Source organism: Lepisma saccharinum, chromosome 2 (assembly GCF_977018435.1).
Source record: "Lepisma saccharinum chromosome 2, izLepSacc3.1, whole genome shotgun sequence".
NCBI classification, from domain to species: Eukaryota; Metazoa; Arthropoda; class Insecta; order Zygentoma; family Lepismatidae; genus Lepisma; species Lepisma saccharinum.
In genome coordinates this window covers 169374307-169395981 of record NC_139230.1, presented here as the reverse complement: position 1 = coordinate 169395981, position 21675 = coordinate 169374307, and positions in this window count along the sequence as shown.

Sequence of the window (21675 nt, the reverse complement as noted above, 5' to 3'; positions counted from 1 at the left end):
GATGCCCCTCTGCTGACAGTTTCATTTTTTTGATCATCGGGAAAAGCGGATACGGCAGAGATTTGAAAATATCAGCAGAATTTGGAGCTCTTGCAAACGAGAAATGATCCTTTATTCTTTCACGCAGCCTTCTGCCGCGGTAGTCTACTTGATAAGGCATCTAACTACCATGCGGGAGGCTCGGGTTCGAATCTCTGCCTGTGTGATCGGATGTCTGTTTTTGTTTTGTTTTTTTTGTTGTTTTTTTTCGGTCCAGTCCTTTTGTCACTGCTTAAGGAGCCCCTGTCATTGCCAAGGTGCAAAATAAATGGTACTTGAGGAATACCTGGCGAGTGGTGCTGATTTCATCACCTCCAAGATGGTAGAGATCCAGAATGTGTGGGTTCCTGCCTCCACACATCCCTATGTGACCTCACGACACGGGAAAATTTACCTTCACCACTTAATCTAGTGCAAGGGACTCTGAGACCCACTCATCCTCCCATGTAATGAGTGCCCGAAGTCATGGGCTTAAATATAGAGATATAATGCTAGGAGTTCAACTTTCAGCAGCTCAATAATAGTAAAATGTTAATAGTTATAGACCGTTAATAGTAATAATTATAACTATAACTTCAATCTTTATCAATATGGCCGCCGTCAGAATTTGTAGTGCAATATTTAAACGCGTATAACTTTTCACAGGATAGAGATAATACCTTCGTTTTTGCACCAAATGAAAGAAAATCGATTGGGCAACTTACCGAATAAAGCACATTATGTATATGTACTGAACAAATTGTCTGAAATATATTAACAAGAATGGAGAAAATTAGATTCTTCATTACCTGTTTTAACTTTTTTCGTAAATTACTTAATAATTATAAAGTACTATTGGACATTTTGACATTATAATTGTAGAGAATTTTAAGGACTTTACAACAGTACCTGGCTCTTTTCTCTACCATTAACCATAAGGGAGTTATTTGATTTAATGTAATGGTTGTTTGCTATCTGATGATATACAGCCCTACTAGTGCGGTTGAAACGTAAGGAAAATGGTAGATTATTTCATTTCTGGCGGAAAACATGTTCTTTGGGAAGGGCATAGAACATTCATTCCTGAATGTAAAAAGTTCAAGACCACAAGTTTTAGTCATCAAAATGGCGGTCATGGCCAAATATTTCGATTCCTGAACTCTTTACTCCATTACAGTTATCTATCATTCGTGGCATCTTATTTTCATGCAAGTTGCAGTTGTTTTTTGTTTTTTTTTACTATCGGCACCTTTTCGACTTGAACACCGTTATTATTATTATTATTATTATTATTTATTCATTCATCTTCCCAGTGGTGCCCACAGACGGGGAGTAATGCGTAGGTTGCGCCATCGAAATGTTTGGGGGGGGATTTTTTCCCTTCAAATAACATAAAATTCAACCTTTATATATTTCTCCAAAATATATTTAAAAATTTTACACCTTAAATGCACCATATTTAATCCATTAGATGAAGAAAAGAAAATGTTTAAGGGTATTATCGAAGGGAAGGGGGTGGGAGAAATATCCACCTCCCAAATATTAGGCCTATTTTTACACTTGGGTTCTGCGGGTGGGGTTTGAATCAAACGTTAGGGGGACAGTATCCAATTGTAGATCTTAGATTATGGCGGGAATGTTAGAGGGCATTAAATTGAGTGGGGTATCCAATTCTTGTGTATTACTATTGTCTTAGAGTGTTGCAAAATTCTTGTGTGGAGACTGAGAATTAATGTTTTGTAGGAGGCAATATTCACTCTTCAGTATCAACAGTAAGTCTAAAACTGGCTTGGAAATGATGGTGGTAGGATTGAGTATTAAATTTAAAGGGGAGATAGGAAGCTTTTGATAAAGTGTTAAATCTTAGGTCATCAGTGGAGAGAGAATTCCATCATTAAATTTTGGAGACTATATTTAGCAACGTTTAGACCCCGAACGTGCCAAAAGAGAAGCTGGAAAAGACCAAATATCTCGGCATCCTAAGAAAGTATTGACACCCCATTATATTAATATTCTTGAAAGCCTGCAAAGAAATGAATATAAAAATTTTCTTGCTCGCTTCTATCGCAATAATGTTCTCCACGAACGCGTGTTTATTTCGCGCTTTACTGAGGTGAATGTGAAGTTTTATACTAAAACTGCATTACCAGGCATAAGCGATATTCTCGATATTCATTAATAACATCGCTTAATGCTTAGTGTTGGTATACTGCTTAATTTAAAGCAGGTGGAACATTTGGAACAAAAATATATCGGATCCGCATTTCTAACTTCTTGTCGCAGGAAAATTTTTCTTTAACAAGTTACATTTGCACTGAAGATAAAAGCCACGTAATTATTGTTATGGGCTACTAATATAATTATATTTGCCCCAAGAAAACAGGGTGGGGAGAGTTCTTCGAAAGAAGAACTGTATTATATTATCTCCCTGAGCTTTACTTTGTGGGGATTACTATATGGTTTGAGTGCGTGAATAGTATAATTTGGGGGGGACACATGACATGATTTTGGAGGAGATTGCGCCATTGGCCTTGGGGAGGATTGGCACCCCTGCATCTTTCTCCCCCAACTGGATCCCACTTTGAACTGTAGGTGCAGTCCCGGTTAGCCTTACTATGCATAAAGTGGAATTAAAACACCAACTCAATCAATCAATCAATCCTCCCCAACTGGTCGACATGGGTTTCGATGTCTCGGAGATGACTGTTGTCTCTGAATGATGTCAGCATGCCGATTCCAAAAATAAATCCATTTTTCCCATCACTTCAGAATTTTTCACAATTCAATTATGATATTCGCCATTACAGTATATTTATTACATAACGCAACAGAAGAGAAATGTCAGATGTTTTCTATTCAATAAGTGATTCTGGAAGTATTTTCAATGCTGATCACGGAAATTACATCCATTTTTTCCCATCACGTCAGGAGTTTTCACAATTTCACAATCAAAATTCTCATATTCGCCATTACATCACATTTATTACACAGCGCAACAAAATAATTTTATTCAAGGGATATTTCGGTTATTTGCAAGCCAATATGTGATTCTGGAGGTATTTTGAAAGCTGACCACGCAAATTGCATCCATTTTATCCCATAACGTCAGGATTTTTTACAATTTTACAATAAAATGTGTAGTTCCATTATTTCCTCAATAGATGGCTCTGTTTTGACATTCCCTGCCTCCAAGTAGCTGGATTACAGAGGCACGCCACCACTCCCAGCAACCTAAGAACGATTAAAGATTTAACACTTTATGAAAAACTTCCTATCCCCCCTTTAAATTTAATACTACCTCCTAAACTGCATTTTACGGATAAAGGGTTCTAATGCAAAACTAAAGCTTAAGATCCATGATGTGAGGTTAATATTCTTGATCTCCTAAAATGTGTCCACGGCACACATTTGAAAACATCAGCAGAATTTGTAGAGCTCGCAAAAGAGAAACGATGTATTTTTTTGTCCTCTTATCCACTACCGTTTTGGTCTAGGCGGTAGGGCGTCCGACTGGCACGCGGGAGATCCGGGTTCGATCCTAAGGGTGGTGATCTGAGGTATGAGTTTCTTTCCAGGTGATGCCACTGCACGAAAGCAGTTCTGCGGTAACCTTAAAGGCTGCTGGAGGTTCGAACTGAACACGTCCGAAGATGGTCGCGGTCTGGAATGTGTGGGCTCCTACTTCCTACTCTACCTTTGTGTCTCCAAGTAGGGACTCGGAGGCCCGCTCGTCCTTCGATGTGAAGAGTGTGTGAAGATAAACATCGTAGGTAAAAATAGTTGAAGTCTGATGCTTTCGCAAACTTGTGTCTTTTAAGTATCACTCTCATTATATAGGTAAATTTATTGACATGCGCAGTTTGAGAGTAAGTATTGAAATCAGTACTCGGCTCATATAACGTGAAATTAGGCTATTACAAAGATACTATCATCACAGAAATAGATTAAGAATATCTCTGCATGAGGAAGTTAATAAATAATTAGCTAGTTTTCATATTATTTTAATGTAATTTTGTAAAATTTACACAGCCGTGTGAGGGTGGGGCCTCACATATTCCCGATCTGGGCCATTCTTGATGACATGTGTATATTTCTTGTCAATTTTTATCCTGAAGTCGAGTGAACAATTTTGAAAAGTGGTAATGTACACTGAAAGTTATTTATAATGTGTTGCAAGATCGGTACCTCTCCGTCTAGACCATCTCTGCTCTTAATATAATTAATTATATACTTATTATTATCACTCCTACTACTACTACTAATAGTACTGTGTATTTATTCCTTTTCCCCAACAAAAGGAGATTATTATCGTTGTGAAATGTAGCACTTTGTGTTGACTTCTGCATTCACGTATCCACGCATTGATTTGGTATAATGGAAATCACATGACATGACCAACATAAGCATTGTTACCTTTGAGTTATGTTGGGGGGGGGGGTGCTGTCTTTGTTCCCCTTGCTAACGACGCCCCTGTTGAAGTGATGGAATGAAGATTTATTATGGCTACTACAACTAGATTATGCAGTTTGTAGTCACGACAGATTTTACCACCTTCCGTGGCGGAGTGGTTCGCGTAGGACTCTATGTAGGTAGAAGTCCTAGGTTCAAATTCTGAGCAAGGCATGAATGAGACACATTTTATATCGTAGGTCCACTCCGCATTAGCTTATCGGAGAATAAAATGAAGCTGAATTGAAAATACGTCATGAACAATGAGGGATAAAATGCAGGGGTGTAAATAACACCACCGCAACCCCCATTATGCGGGGGAGGGGGCGCACGAGCTTAGGGAGCGCAATAAGAATGATAAATTCCAAAACACCGATAGTTCACAAAAGTTTTCTTTTCGGCGTTAAAATATATTTTCAACCAAACATATTATATTTTTATGCCTCTACAACTGCAAAAAGAAAATGTTATTCACTAGAAAAGTATTGGAAGTGAATTACCAGATTAGAAGAAAACTTCCATTAGCTGAATAGTTCAAAGCAATGAGTGCGTCGCTGAAGGGTAGACGCCAGGCAAGTAAAAGATTGTGCAATACTAGATGGTCGAATAGAATTGATTCCTTGTTGCCAATTTAAGTCAGTTTCCATTTAATCTTAAACTGGTTGTCAAAAATCATAGTAACATCCAAGAAAAATTCAGAAATAGCCGAAGCATCTGCAATACGAAAAAAGATGCCTTCATTCTACTTCTTTTTAATGCTTGTATTCAAATGTAACGTCCTCCTCCGTAGTCAAGCGGGTTAAGGCGTTCACTCGTCTTGAGATCGTTCGCTGCGGGACGGCGTAGGTTCGAATCCGGCTGTGGTCGGAATTTATTCGGCCGGTGGCAACCCACCATCGTGAGGAAATTGGGAAGCTCCGAGTGAGTGAGCGTAACCTGGTCAAGAAGACCTACAATAACGGCTGGGGGTTCGTCGGGCTGATCACCCGTCACCCCAACACTGGTCTGAGACCTCCACGCTATAACAGGTGACGGCGGAACAGTGTGGGAGGGAGACCAGCAGTCGGTAGGTAAGCCAAGGCCCGCCATGGTGCTGTAGGGTTATGTTATGTTATTCAAATGTAACATTAAATTTGAACATGTAAATGTTGTTTCCAAAACTTTACAAAATCCCAACATGAGGCATGAAGCTTTCTAGAAAAGTCTGTACGTGGTCTTAATTAGTTTCGAAATAATTTTGGAGTGTTAGGAAATAGAGCTAAAGAAATGGATAGAAGTTGGGAAACAGATACGTCAAATTCTACCGAACGGAAAAGATAAGTAAAAACGACTTCGACGAACTGACAGAAAATGTTGGCATTCTCGACCCATTGGATTGTTATGAAGTAAAGATGATATACCATGCTTTAGATATTCCAGTAAATCAAGTAAACAATAAATTTCAGAGTAAGAAACAAATTAAAGAAAGTTTCACCTTTTGAAGCCCCACAACCCTAACGGAACACACAGATAGACAGTTACTGGAATCCGCTACTAATTTCTGGGAGAGATATGAAGAAGATGTATTTTTCACTATAGCTACAGAAATAGTTTGTTTTCGGAATATAGTGTCAACTGAAATCAAGAGAAGAAACATTTCGAACATCAGCGACCTTGCAGAATTCCTCTTCATAGAAAACAAAATTGTAGCTAGTAGCATTCCTGACGTATCACTGCTTATATGCTGTATTTTACCCTATCTATGACGTCGGCGCTGTCAAGCATCGAAAGCATGTTTTCAGCAGGACGGGGCCACCGCTTGCACAGCTAAGATATATCTCCAAGAGCTGAGACAGCTGTTTCCAGGACGCTTGATTTCTTTACGTGGTGACATCTCCTGGCCAGCACGATCACCAGACCTTACCGCCTGTGATTTTTTTTCTATGGGGCTATGTATCATAAGGCTGAGGTTTACAAACATCGACCGAGGTCTCTTCCAGCCATACGAAATGTGATACAAGAAGAGATTGCTCGCATTCCTCAAGAAATGTTGGTTAGAGTGATGGAGAACTTCCGAACTCGCGTTCGGAAATGCATTGGACACCACTTGAGCGATATATTGTTCAAAAAATGAAACGTGTGAACATGTAACCATAACTTCCCACTGTGTAGATTTCATTCTTGGAAATACAGTTTCTTTATTTTGATCCATCTGTTTCTTATTCAACCTTTAAATTAGGGAGGGTGTTTTGCCGCACTCTGTATAAGTATAATATATATTTCCTTTCTGTTTCTCTATTTTCTTAACTTTTCGTACCAGTTTTTCACTGATACAAGATACATGTATATATTTTCATTGTGGCTCGGAAGTTGAAGACCTATAAATTGCCAAAAAAAGACCTATAAATAAAAAGACCTAAAAATATTTAAAAAATGACCTAAAAGCGGAAAAATAATAATAATAATAATAATAACCCATAGCTCTACAGCCCGTGTGGGCCTTGGCTTACCTACCGACTGCTGGTCTCCCTCCCACACTGTTCCTCCGTCACCTGTTGTAGCGTGGAGATCTCAGATCAGTATTGGAGTGTCGAGGGATCAGCCCGACGAGCCCCCAGCCGTTGCAGGTCTTCTCGATCGGGTTACGCTCACTCACTCGGAGCTTCCCAATTTCCTCACAATGGTGGGTTGCAAAAGCGGAAAAAAGGACGTTTAAATGTGATCCAAATTAATTAATAACTTCAGTTTTAATTACATATTTAATGAATAAAAATATACAAAATTCTGGTGGTATGGAACACAGAGTGCGAAAAAACTGAAAGCTTCAAAACAAGAGAAAGTAGCCACTTACAGCGCGACCTTCCAGACAAGTTACGGTTAAAGGATCTTGTACCGTACCTGCTTCAGTCGTCCAAAAATGTTTTTATCTCGTTTCAGGGATGGTTCAAATATATTTATTTATTATTTTTTTTATTTCTTTACTACAGAAAGGATGTTTAAGAGGTGATGAACTGTTGATGATTCGAATTAAGAATGGGCAGTAAAAACGTAGTCGAAAGAAGGTGAAGTTGCAAAAAAAGCCGTTTAAGACCTAAAAAAAAAGTCTAAAAAGGTCCAATAAGCCAAATAAACGCCGAAAAAGGCAAAAAAGGACAAGTAAAACCCACCCTTTTCTGGCCTACAATGACCCAAAATGAACATATGTTGGGCCTCGTCTTCGAACACTAGGAAAAAATAGGATTTTTCCTCAACTTCCGATCCCTAATTATCATATTTGTATATACCTAATATAAAGGTAGGCGTGAATTAATATTTTAGAAAAGGAAGCTTTTTCTAACGAGGAGGGCGCACAACTGAAAGCCGCGGGAGGCGAGGAGCGTGTTAGTTACGCTACTAATAAAATATGCGAATACTGTCCAGAGCAACAAGTAGCTTACCTCAGACAGGACCCGGAGACAGACTAATGTCATAAGGGGTAGCCAGCAGCAACTCTGGCACCTCGCGGGTCCTGCTTCGGTTCACCAAGGCCCCTGACGGGACCACCGACAATGATCTGTTCAGTATTCCATGCCTCCAAGTAGCTGGATTACAGAAACTCGCCACAACCCCCGGCAACCGAAGAACGATTAGAGAAGGGTTAAGAGCAGCGGTATGGCTCATAGGGATCGTGTTGGAAGATTTTAAAAGGATCAACGTAATTTGAATGTGTTTCTTCCCACATTGTAGTTCAACAGATGCATTCAATTTTCTGTGAGTTTTGTTTTTCACGGTATTAATATGTTGAGCAGAGAGAAATGCGTAAGTGTCAGCAGAATTTGGAGCTCTTGCTATGTAGGAAGAACAGTTTCTCCGTCAGCGATACTAAAATATGTTGAGGAATTTTGCTCAAATCCCACACGAGATAAATACATGACAGTAACTTTACAGCCTGAGAGTGATTCCCTAGATTTACCGAGAGTTTCTTTCTTTGATCTCCGCAAACGTGGCCACGGCAGAGAATCGAAAATATCAGCAGAATTTGGATCTCTTGCGAGAGGGAAAGGATGCTCTTTTCTTGTAGTCCTTATACTGTCGCGGTGGTCTAGTCGGTAAGGCATCAGACTATAACGCGAGAGACTCGGGTTCGAATCCCGGGCTGGGTGATTTGATGTTTGAAATTTTTCCTGCATTAAGGTGCCGTGTGATTCATCAAGGTGCAAATAAATTGGTATCTGGCGAGTGTCGTGCTGATCACATCACCTCCAAACATGGTAGAGATCGGGATTGTGTGGATCCCTGCCTCCACGGGAACTTTACCGTTACTACTTAATCTAATACGAAAGAGTGTCTTAAAATGATAATCGGAATCATGGACGTAAATATAGAGAAGCCCGGGAATAGTAAAATTTGAATAGTTATGGACCGTTAGTAATAACTCTCGCTTGATATTAATGATTATATTATTAATAATATTATGGGTAATTTATTATTATTATTATCATCATTATCGTCATCATCATCATTAAACTGTTTACAATTAATCAATCAATAATCAAGGGGTCTCGGGTTCTATACCCGGTGGAGGCACATAGTGGTTCCGAGTCCACTTAAAACTGTAGGTCAAGTCCCGATTTACCTTTCTTTGCATAAAATGGAGTTAAATACTAAGTCAAACAAACAATGTTAATCAATAATATATACAGTACTTTTATTCTAGGAAGAAAGGTTCCGACACTCTTCAAGCTAGTTTGTTATTGTGTTCATTATAAGAACTAATCAGAATATTGTGGTACGCTCATAAACGTTCGTGCATCTATGTAGGTACACGCACCTTCCCGCGCGCCTGTCTTTAGTTAAAATAAATATTAGTTTGATGCTCATCTATAAAGAAGGTGCCCTTGCGTCCCGCCAGAAAAATACACGGAATACATGCATAGTTTCACAGTCCCGGTTAGCTTATCGGAGAACATAATAGCTAAAGCTGAATTGGAAATATAATATGAAGAATGAGGGACAATATGTGCGAACACCGTCCAGACCAACAAGTTGCTTACCTCAGACAGGACCCGTAGACAGACTAGAATTGACTACCTTCTAAAGGCAGCAGCAGCAGCATCTCGCGGGTCCTGCTTCTGTTCACCAAGGCCCCTGACGGGACCATCAACTATACTCTGTACAGTATTGCCTGCCTCCAAGTAGCCACAACCCACGGCAACGAAAGTGCTACTGGGACATTGTTAAGAGTAGGTGTGTGGCGAGCGGGATCAAGCTGGAACATGTTCTTTAAAGGACCAACCAGGGGCGATTCCTCCATGTAGGAAGTGAGGAACTTCCTACATTTCATTTATAAGTATTTATTTCCAGTTCTGTACTTTTTAAGAGTTTAATGTGCTTTACAAAATTGAGTGCAATGCAGGTTCACTACTCAACTGTCAAGTGTCAATCTTCTATCATTCGCTGGCTTCAGATCTGGTGCAGATCTTTGCCTGCTGCTGAGGAAGGTTTCTCCTCATACCACAGCCAGATGGGCGAGGGGCAGTGCAAGGGAGAGAGGGGGGGTTGCTCAGTTTCACGAGACCGCGAGGAAGCTACAGTGGTTTCCTCAATCAGTGATGCCAACCCTAGCATAATAGTTCTAAACCTAGCAAAATTTGAACTTCGTTGGCACCTAGCACTCTGTGTTTGCCATAATGGTAAAATCCAGCATCATCTCAAAAACAGGCGTCCCTGGGAAACAGAGATATTCAATTTTAATTAAAATATTTTGAGGAAATATATATTTTTAAAAAATCTCCAGATCTTGTTTCTACTTATCCAGCGAACTTCTTTCAAACAAAAGGAAGTATGCCGACCTAAGAACAAGCTTTTACAGGCCATGGTCCATCCTCTTGTTTTCATCTTTTCGTTATCCTCCCCGATTTAACAAGTGAGGAACATTTTATAAAAGGAAATCGGTAGAAAGTGTCCTCCTCCGTAGTCGAGCGGGTTCCTCACTCGTCTTGAGATCGTTCGCTGCGGGACGGCGTAGGTTCGAATCCGGCTCTGGTCGGAATTTATTTGGCCTACGTATAGGGCCGGTGGCAACCCACCATCGTGAGGAAATTGGGAAGCTCCGAGTGAGTGAGCGTAACCTGGTCAAGAAGACCTACAATAACGGCTGGGGGTTCGTCGGGCTGATCACCCGTCACCCCAACACTGGTCTGAGACCTCCACGCTATAACAGGTGACGGCGGAACAGTGTGGGAGGGAGACCAGCAGTCGGTAGGTAAGCCAAGGCCCGCCATGGTGCTGTAGGGTTATGTTATGTTATCGGTAGAAAGTTTGGGGTCACAAATAAAACAAACGAACGCCGTTACCAGTTGTCGAATTTTCTTCAACTTCTTTCAAGAACTTTTATTCAAGAACAATTTATTGAATGGTCGAAATTCCTAACGTTGCTTAACTATAATAAATAATCAATAAAGCAGTTCACAGCTCCAAAATAGCTGCAAAAATTGAACTTAAAACTAGTACAGTCATCAGAAAATGATAAAATTATAATAATAATAATAATAATAATAATAATAATAGACCCTATCATAAATTTATCGCATTTAGCGTAATCTAAGAATTGAAACAGCACATTTTCTTATCAGGAGGTTGGTATTGGCAAAGCTGTTCTTAATCCACGCACAGGGACGTAGCTAGGTTGATCAGTTTGGGGGGGCCCAAAACTTAAGATTTTTTTATCAGACCTTTAAAAACTAACAAACTATTAATATACCATATAGGCTTACATATAAGTACATATAAGTACAGTATGTGTATGTGCCTTATATATATATATATATATATATATATCCTATTTGGAAGAGAACATTATTTTCTCCTGTAGCACCCAAAATTTACGAATATAGACTCGCGAAATCCACGGCCATTATTCGGAAATCTAAATGCAGAATGAACTCATTAACTTAATGGCATCTAGACAGTCTTTAAAAATCCATGTATTTTCTCTTATGTCAGATTTGAGACACCAAGAACAATGTCATTAGTCCTTACTCCTGAGATTTGTAAATTTGCTCGAAGAAAATTGAGAAGTAGAGAAAACCCTCTTCCGTGGGTTTAGATATAAAAGGGTGCTGGAATCAGGTGTACAAGTATGACAACGGTGGGAAAATGAAATGTTTGTGTAATGAGTTCAAGATAGGCGTTCCATGTATATTGTTTATACCAGAATCGAATCCGGCGTCCTTTAGTGCAAGGCGACACCGTTAACCACTATTCTATGGGACATGCCCGAGTCTTTTGTGGCGTCGTACTGTATACATTGGAGAATGATGACGATATATAAGAAATTTTATGCACACATCTAATTTCTTAAAAGTTATCTTATTTTTCTCTGAATATATGATGGCAATAGAAATAACAAAATTCCCGCGTGCTAAAGTTATTGCGCTCTCGTCTTTGGTAACACAGGTTCAAGGTTCGATCCCTGGTAGGAACTCCAAAATTTCTGTGATGGTCAAACATCGTGAGGACAATTGGGAAGCTAGTTGAAATCAATGTGTAAGCGAATTCCACTCTCAAAACTAGATGGAACTCGATATGATGACCACGCGTCACCGAATGGAAAAACACTTCGGAGGCTTTGTCCTTCAAAATTAATTTTACTGAATAATTGTAGTTTTCTTTAGAGGACCTAAACATGGCATTTTTGCGCAGTACAATGTTGTTTTCTTTCACCCTACTTTTATAGTTTTTCATTCAAAGGATTCTACTCCCGAAGCATGAGCATGACGCGCTACGAAACCACAGGTCCCAGTTTCGGACCTTGGACAGGTGTGGTTGCAACATGTCTCTCGTCTCTCGCATCGCTATTCCTTCGGATCATCATTCAATCTCATCGTCGCATTTAACCCAAGAGAAAAGTGGCGTAAAATAACGAAATAGAAATGATTGATTGACTTGGTTCATTTTACTTCACTTTTCTGACACTTTTTGGCTAATCGTGAAGATGAGAATGAGTTAAGATTAAATTGATGAAAGGACCATCACAAAGAAGACATTTGCAGGAGCCGAGTTCACCACGAAGGGTAAAAGATTTTCGCTCCCACTAGAGGTAAATAACAGGAAATGCTTGATAAGTATTTTGGCTATCCATATTTCATGATATTATTATGTAAGTAACAATTATTTGTTATATAACTTCGGATTAATTCTATTTGTATGTGTAGTCAACTTTCCCGCCTAAGCAGCAGCCACAGCGTCTGCATTTGCGGGTGGAGGCCAGAGTTGGTAAAGGTTCAGGAATTTTAAATAAATTCAATTCCCGTCCAGGAGAGAAAATCAGCAAGCGTAAATGGGTTCTGGACCGTAAGGAACCTTCTCATCTGTAAAGTTTTCAATTCGGTCCAGGAATATTTTTTTCCAAATGAATTTAAATTCGGTACAGGAACCTTATTTCCTGATAAATTTAAATACGGTCAACGAACATTTTTTTCCGGATCAGTTTAAATAGGGTCAAAGTTCCGTATTGGAATGAAATAATTCGCAATTTGGTACGAATTTAGATTGTGCGAGAGAAAAGGTTCCGGTCCTGCAACGGAAGCCAATAAAATCTATTACAACTTATGGCTTCCTGGACCTTTGACAACCCTGGTCTAAATTAAGAAAAATCACAAAAAGTCATAAAAATATGCAGCATTTTTAAACGTAATATTTCTAGAGCATGCACACTACTATAAAAAGTTTACTTCATACCTCGTTTCCTTCCATAAATGAAACGTGACTTATTCTTCATCACATGTGATATCAACTGCCCTGGGAGTCAAACCCCTGCTCCTGTGTGGTAGTCGGACACCAATTTAGAACGTCAATATGTTGGACATTTGGTCGATCATTTTTTTCGGGAGGACGACAAGCTGGCAGCTTCACACTCGAGATTTCACGTCGCCGGCCCCCGTGGCGTAGTGGTTAGCACATCGTGCTACGATGCCAGGTGACCCGGGTTCGAATCCCGGACTGGGCATGGGTGTTTGTGATTGTCCATTGATCAATTTCATCATATCGTCACTAATCCCCATCTTCGCAATGAGCCAAATGAGGCAGAAAAGCGAAGTAAAATGAACCAAATCAATCAAAATTTCACTCGCAATGTATGAAACGAGATCACAAGCACTCCGTGATCCTACCGGAATCTCGCGTTTACAGAAGCTAACTATGGAACCACTTCTCGGATGGAGCTGTACTTCGAACTATCTGACAATCATCAATTGTCTACCAATCAACACAGTAGGGCGATGTTTCTTGAAAATGCGTGGAAAGTTACCAAGGGAGTCGGTACAATACAAAGGCTTATTATGGTTCATTGCAGGTTATGAGCACAAGGGTTGAGTGTGGGAACCTGAGGGAACCGCGACATCTTTGTCATTCATCTCCCGCCAGAAAAGGGACAAACAATAGAATTTTGTCTCTTGCAAATTGAAAAGCATATGTCCATCCTGAACCATAAAGTAATTAACCCAGAAATGTCCTAGCTACCTGCAGCTAAATCTTCTTGTTTGTGCGCAGCCGATAACCAGAGCAAGATGAAGAGAAGATTTTGTGGGAGGGGGTGACCTGGCTTAGGCCTCTGGTGTGCATGAAGGGAAAGTATGTTTTCAAAAGGTCGCCGACTTCCCAGAAACGGAGGGCCCATGAAATCACCGCATTTCCTACCAACACATCTGTTTGTGTTCAACCAAAGTGTATGTCACAGTACGATCCGAGCGCTTCGAGTTTTGTCGGTTGCGGTACTTCTTGAGTCAGTTGTCAACATGGAGCCAATCGACAAATTCGTTCCACCTATGAATCGGTTCTTCAGCCTGAGTGGCAAAATACATGTTGTACGGAGGAAAGTTGCACCGGAAAATTACCTTCTGAAATACGATGAAACCTGTAAAACATCCAAAGATATTTATTCGGCTGTGGTCCCTCTGACAAAACATCAATGTTCTCAAAATTCTTCGAACGGACTGTGTAAAACATTGCAATACTACAAAAACTGAACCTGCTCTGCAACACAAGGAAAATGTCTCATTAAGCAATCAATGTGCCTTTGCCAAGTTGGTAAGTTTAGTATGGCACTTTTTTTTAAATAATGCTGATGGAATAAATCAATAAAGTTTGTTAAATTACAACGACTCCTTACCACAAGAATATAATTATTCTTTACGGATATCCCCTATAACGGTTGGGGGTTCGACGTGCTGACCCCACGTCACCCCATTACTGGTTAAAGACCTCCACACCTCTACGTAGGATTGTGGGAGAGAGACTGGCAGTCGGAAGATAGGCCAAGGCTCTCTTCCAGGGCTGTCGAACCATGGGTAATTATTTATTTATAGATGCTTAAATATATGTGCAACGACACATGTCTTTCCAGTGACTTATTGCAAGGGTTGGGTATTGTACTTGACTCAATGAAATAAACTTACTGTGTGAGACAGATTCATACGAACAAAAATAGCCACAATAATAATAATAATAATTTACTTCAAAATGACAAAAATGTATTTACTTATTCTTGTTTAATTTTTTATTCTTCGAAACGTTTGTTAAGGAGTTGAGTTGAGTTGGTGTTTTAAGTCCACTTTATACACAGTAAGGCTAATCGGGACTGGCCCTACAGTTTGAAGTAAGATCCGGACCACTATGTGCCTCCATCCATGTATCGAACCCGGGACCCCTCGATTACAAGGCAATGACGATATAACTGCGCCATCTGGGAGGCATCGTTTGTTAAAGAGGATTCTCGCCGGACCCTGTGGCCGAATGGTTAGCACATCGCGCTGCGACGCCAAGGGTCCCGGGTTCGAATCCCACTCGGGCTTGGTTGTTTGTGAATGTCCATGCATCAATTTCATCATTTCATCACTCATCCCCATCTTCGCAAATTAGCCAAGAGGCACAAAACGCGAAGTAAAATAAACTAAATCAATCAATTAAGGAGGATTCTCAAAATTGGTCTTCACGAAATCGAGAAAAATATGCGACTCAAGAAATCGTACAGTTTGTGAAGATAATTACTTTTAACACGTTGCGTGTTTTAGACTGTCCCAATAGTAGAATAGTTATTTGATGCGAATACTACTTACCCGAAAATATGATAATCTACATAGGCATCCTGCCATCATTATGGTACTGATTTTAGCTTGTATTTCGCTCTGATTCGGGACCACTTGTAACTGTTTGCATATATGTGCTTTACCGCTGCCAGGCGGTTGTTCTTCAATCTGGTCACAAACTACTCAAGCTCGAAACATTGTTTGGACGCAACGGCAACATCCAACGCCCAACCCTGCCTGTTGTTGAGGGGTGGAAAGACCGCTCCTTCAAAATTCCGAGAAACATCGAAGTGCTAGGTTCCTACACTGACATCCACTATAGCTAGAATCAGGGAAACGAGAAAGAAATGTAATGTTTGGGGTTCGTGCCACTCAAATTCAAGAACAGAGTTTCAAACTGAAAGCAAAATGTACTGAAACACTATTTTGCAATATTTGTCATGAATGTAAAATTTTTAGCAAATGTAGAACAGTTTGCCGGGGCCACGTGAACGTTTCGGGGGGCCGGTGCCCCCCCGTGCCCCTCCCTAACGACGTCCCTGTCCACGCATGATATGCAGGGAGGGCCTGCAGCTTACATTACAAATGCAATGGCTAGTACAAGGTACAAGCGATATGTGTGACTACGTAATTGAACGTATGTATTTTCGAAAACATCCCTTGGTCTGTTTAACATAACTTCCTACACCCAAGAAAATCCACGAGTCACCATTGGAATCAACTTGATCTATTATTTCTTGCAGTACAGCAGGACATTATATGAGGCAATAATTGCAGGTAGGAGGAGCAATAATCATTTCTCTCTCTTTGTAACAATGTAAAATATACAATGATTCGCAACATCTTTATGGAAAATAGTATAGGAGGAATATAATTTGACATTGGCCTTTACTCTGAGCTATGGGAGTTCAGCGAAAAATTGTTGTTGGATGAAAAAGCTTGAAGGTTGATTCTGAAAGCATTTCCTTCTGAATTAAAATAAATATATATTTTCTGCAAATGCTGGTTGAATCTGGAGATAATAAAATATTGGTTTGAATGCCGTCGTTGAACACTAAAAAATTTTGAAGGTCGATTCTTCGAGTATTTCTTTTCCTCTGAATACATTTGATTGATTTATTGGTTTTGTTGATTTAACGTCACATTTCTGCCACCTTTTCTAGTTTTCCTCACTTCTCTCCTAAACTGCGCTGTACAGATAAAGGGTTTAAATGAAGAACTGAAGCTTAAGAGCCATGCCCTAAAAGTGATGTGAGGTTCTTTTCTTGATCTCCGAAAATGTGATCACGATAGACATTTGAAAACTTCATCAGAATTTGGAGAAAAGGAAAAGGAAAAGAGAGAAGATGCTTTACTTTACTCTAAGAGTCCACTGCCACGGTGGTGTAGACGGTAGCGCGTCTGACTACCACGCGAAAGACCCGGGTTCGATTCTCGGGTTGGGTATGAAGTATGAGTTTTTTTTTCCGGTGGTGTCACTGCAGTTCTGAGGTTCAACCAGTTTTAAATTGCTGCAGTGGCAGAATCGATCACATCACGTCCGAAAATGGTCCTGATTGAGAATATGTGGACCCTACTTCCTAATCTTCCCATGCGACTTCATGGTATGTAGAACTTTACTACTTAATCTAGTGAAAGGACTTTGAGGTCCACTCACCCTCCTCCGAGTGTATGAAGATAATATTCGTAGATAAAGGTATTTGAAATCTCGTACTGTTCGCAAGATGTGTCTGTGAAGTGCCACTTTTATTATATCGGTAAATTTATTAACATACGCAGTTTGAGTGGAATCAACAGATTCACTCGGCTCATAGATCGTGAAAATAGTACTGAAATTGCGTAGGAAAATCTCTGCACGAGGAACTGAATACATCATTAGGTAGTTTTCATGTTATCTGTTACACAGTTGTGTGAGGGTGAGGACTCACATATTTCTGATGTGTACCATTCTTGGTGATATGTGTAAATTTCACGTCAATTTTTATCCTGAAGTTGAGTAAACAATTTTGAAAAGTGGTAATAATATATTTCTTGAAAGTTGTTTCTAAGGTGTTTGCTGGGTTGATTGAGTTGGTGTCTTAAGTCCACTTTATGCACAGTAAAGCTAATTGGGATTGGACCTACAATTTAAACTGGGATCCGAACTAGTATGTGCTTCCACCGGGTATCGAACCCGGGACTTCTTGATTACAAGGCGACAACGATGCCACTGCGACATAGGGGGACTCTAAAGTGTTGCTGGGGTCGGTACATCTCTGACTAGGCCACCGCTGCTCTTAATGCGTTATTATTATTAATATATTTATTGTTGTTGTTGCTGTTGTTATCCATTGTTATCCCTCTTCCTCAACAAAGATGAATGATTATGGCTGTATAATGTAGCACTTTGTGTTTATGTATCCACCCATTGATTTGTCAAAGGCGCCCGCACGGTGAGGTGCAGGGGCCACTTGCCCCCTCCCCTGAGATTTCTGAAAAATATTCATGTAATTCGAATGGTGAAATTGTAGCGATATTTTATTACGAATAATATTGTTTCCTGTGACTTACATGCTGTAACTTAAAGCAATTATTGCAATCTTCAACCAAATAACTATATAATGTTTTACTAGAAATATTATTAAACAAAATTATCGAATCTGAGAGTCAGCAAGCAGATGAACGCTTTCAAGAAATCATGACAAGTGCAGAAAATATTTCTTCCGATGTTGGAGTTGGCAGAATTTCCGGCCCACCGTGTGTTGCAGTACATCAAACCTAAAGGTCAAAACACCATTTTGACTCACTAGCCATCTAGCCATAAAACATCTTTGTACATTCTCTATTTGGATTGTATTGTACTATATTTAAAGAAAAGAAGTTAGAAGTGGAGCTTTTCAAATTTTGTTTTGCATCAGAGAATCACGAGGGAATCGATATTGAATTATTGTAAAATTATCATTATTTGAGCTTGACGTTTAATGAGCAATTAAAAAAAATTCAAAACAAGAAATGCATTTATAACCTTAGAATAGTAAGAAAAAATTTAAAATGATAAATAAGATCTTTATAGGTAAACGTATTTGTATTTTTAGTTTCTTATCAGATAATGAGTTAATTTTAGGGATTACAGTACAATATGCTTAATTTTACTATAACTTGTTCGGGAAGGAGGATAATGCCCCTGGACAACCATTGTAAGATACAGTCTAATTATTGCAGAACTGGCAAATACAGAACAATTTGATAACAATTTACAAAAATAACTTTATTCTGTATTGTTAATTAAAACACAAATGAAAATAACTTTTGGCAATAAATGTGAATTAAAATGAACAATAAACACTTGGCTGATAAAAAAAATAAAAATGATTGGCTATTGCTTGCTGTAGAGACCATCGGGGTGAAACTTTATGACTTTTCTTGTGGTCTTCAGGTGAGGTCGGTGATGTTAGCGACATCTATGAGCAGTCGATTCGACTACGTATTTGTCTCGAGTTGCTTCTGAACTGTCACGCTAGATGGCAGAATCGACGATCGCTATCCATTCTTCTTATGGGGAGCTGAGATTTGAATTTTGAATTTGAATTTTTGAATTTTATTTTTCTTCCGTTGACCCTTGTCTAAAAGGGCATGGAAAACGTCAAGATACATAATGAAATAATAATTAGTTAAGTACATCATAACAAAAAAGAAGAAACATTGTGTAGTACATTACATCACTACACCAAAGTAAAAATGAAAAAATACACTTCATTACAGTACAATAAAAATAAAAAACACATTATCATTGTTGCATGATTGAAATAAGAATACAATTAAAATACATATTTTTTAGTACATTGACCTTGTATTGTCTTGTTCCATGAATTCTCCGATACTGTAGAGAGCTCTATCTGTCAAATATTTTTTTATTGTTTGTATTTGTTTATCTTTAGGAGATATCAGTTTTATGTCATGAGGCAGCTGGTTGTAGAATATTTTTCCGGCATTCATTGGTGATTGTTTTGAGATATTGAGTCTGTGTTGGTTCGGGTCATTATTATCTTTCCCCCTTGTATTGTGGTTGTGTAATTGGATATTTTTAGTCATGCTTCCAGTATTTAAAACAAACGTTATAGCCTTATAGATGTATAGGGAGTATATTGTCATTATTTGTTTCTCCCTGAATAACACTTTGCAAGATTCCCTACAGCCTAGTTTGTACATTATTCTAAGTGCTCTCTTTTGAAGTCTCAGTATTCTGACAGTATTATTATAAAATGATCCACCCCAAGCTATTATGCCATATTCAACATAGGGGAAAATTAGTCCATAATATATGCATTTGTTAATTTCTGTTAAATTATATTCAGCCATTTGTTTTAGCAGGTATATGTTAGATGATAATTTACTGCAGATGTTGTTAATTTGTTCTTCCCACGTTAATTTTTGATCTAGTGTTATTCCCAAAAACTTTACTGAAGATACAGTTTCTATGAGCACATTGTCTATGCATAGTGTTTGTGACTCAAAATCCATGTTTCGGATTGTATTGAATATCATAAATTTTGTTTTATTGTTGTTTATTATTAATCCATGTGAAGTTAAGTATTGTGCCAGTTGTTTTATGGTGATAAAAGTGTTTATTTCAAGCTTCCTAGGGTCGATACCTCTGGCAAGAACAGTTGTGTCATCTGCATAGGTGATAATTTTTCTGTTTGGGTATTCTGGTACATTGTTTATGTACAAAATAAAGAGCAGGGGCCCCAGGATTGATCCTTGGGGTACCCCCATTAACACTTTCCTACTTTGTGATTTAAAGTTAGTGACTATACCATGCATGTTGTAGTTTATTTGAGTAACTTGCATTCTGTCCTGTAGATAAGATTGTATAAGTTCATAAGCTATCCCTCTTATTCCTATATTGCTTAGTTTGACCATAAGCAGGTCATGTCTTACCCTATCAAATGCCTTGGAAATATCTAGATATATAGTGTTTGCAGCTTCGTGTTTCTCTAATGTTTCGGTTACATAATCGATTAACTGTGCTAGAGCTGTGTTTATTGATTTCCCTTTCTGGAATCCATGCTGGTTTCTGTTTATTATGTTATATTTGTTACAAAACTTTATAATATAATTTGATAAATTTTTTCCAATATCTTTGAAAAAGCAGATGTTAGGAAGATAGGTCTGTAGTTCTCAATGTCTGTTGCAGCTCTTTTTTTGAATATGGGTATCACTGTGCTGTGTTTTAGAACTTTGGAGAATGTACCAAATTTTATTGAATTGTTGACTGCATACAGCAGGGGTTCTAAAATAGATTCTGAGCAGGATTTAATAAGTTCAGCTGACCATTCATCAGGTCCGTGTGATTTTTTGTTTTTTAAACCTTGTATAACTTTTTTTTAACTCATTAGCACTTACTTCTTGGATATATATACTGTTTGGCCGATATTTCTCGATTGGGATCTCTAGTGTTTTGTCATTATTTTCATTCTCTCTGTTTGTGTTGGTTAAGTTTATAAAATATTCGTTGAATAAGTTACATATGATATTCGGGTCAATTACTTCAGTGTCATCCTTGATGACTTTTATGTTTGCTTTATCATTGTTTGTGTTTGATACACGGTGATTGTTTACTATTTTCCAAATGGCTTTTTGTTTATTAACAGACTTTTTTTATTTGTTTACTGAAAATATTTGATTTTTGATTCTTTATGGCTTTCTTGAATAGTTTTTTTTACATTTTTGTTTTACATTTTTGTACTTTTTCTGGTGCTTAGTGTCTTTTGTAATTCTAAATTTTTCATATTCTATTTTCATATTACTTTTCAAAAGTATAATTTCTTCTGTTAGTGGCACTTTCTTCTTATTAGGGTATATTCTTTTTGTTGTTTTGGGACAAGCTACATTTAAATAATATGTTATGTGGCTTATTAGTAATTCCCAGATATCATTCGTGTCAGTTAGTTGGTAAAGGTCTATCCAATTTTCCTGATGTAAGAGGTAAAGGTAAAAAAAGGTAAAGTGTTCCCCTGTGCATAGCACCACGCCATGAAGGCGTATAGGGGGTGTGGGGGTAATACCTGATGTAAGAGGTATTTAAGATAATCTATATTTTGCTCACATGTATCCCTACATTCTATTGTGTAACTTTTTGAGTATTCTAACCTTTTCCCTTGTATTGTAATTTTTTGAGACG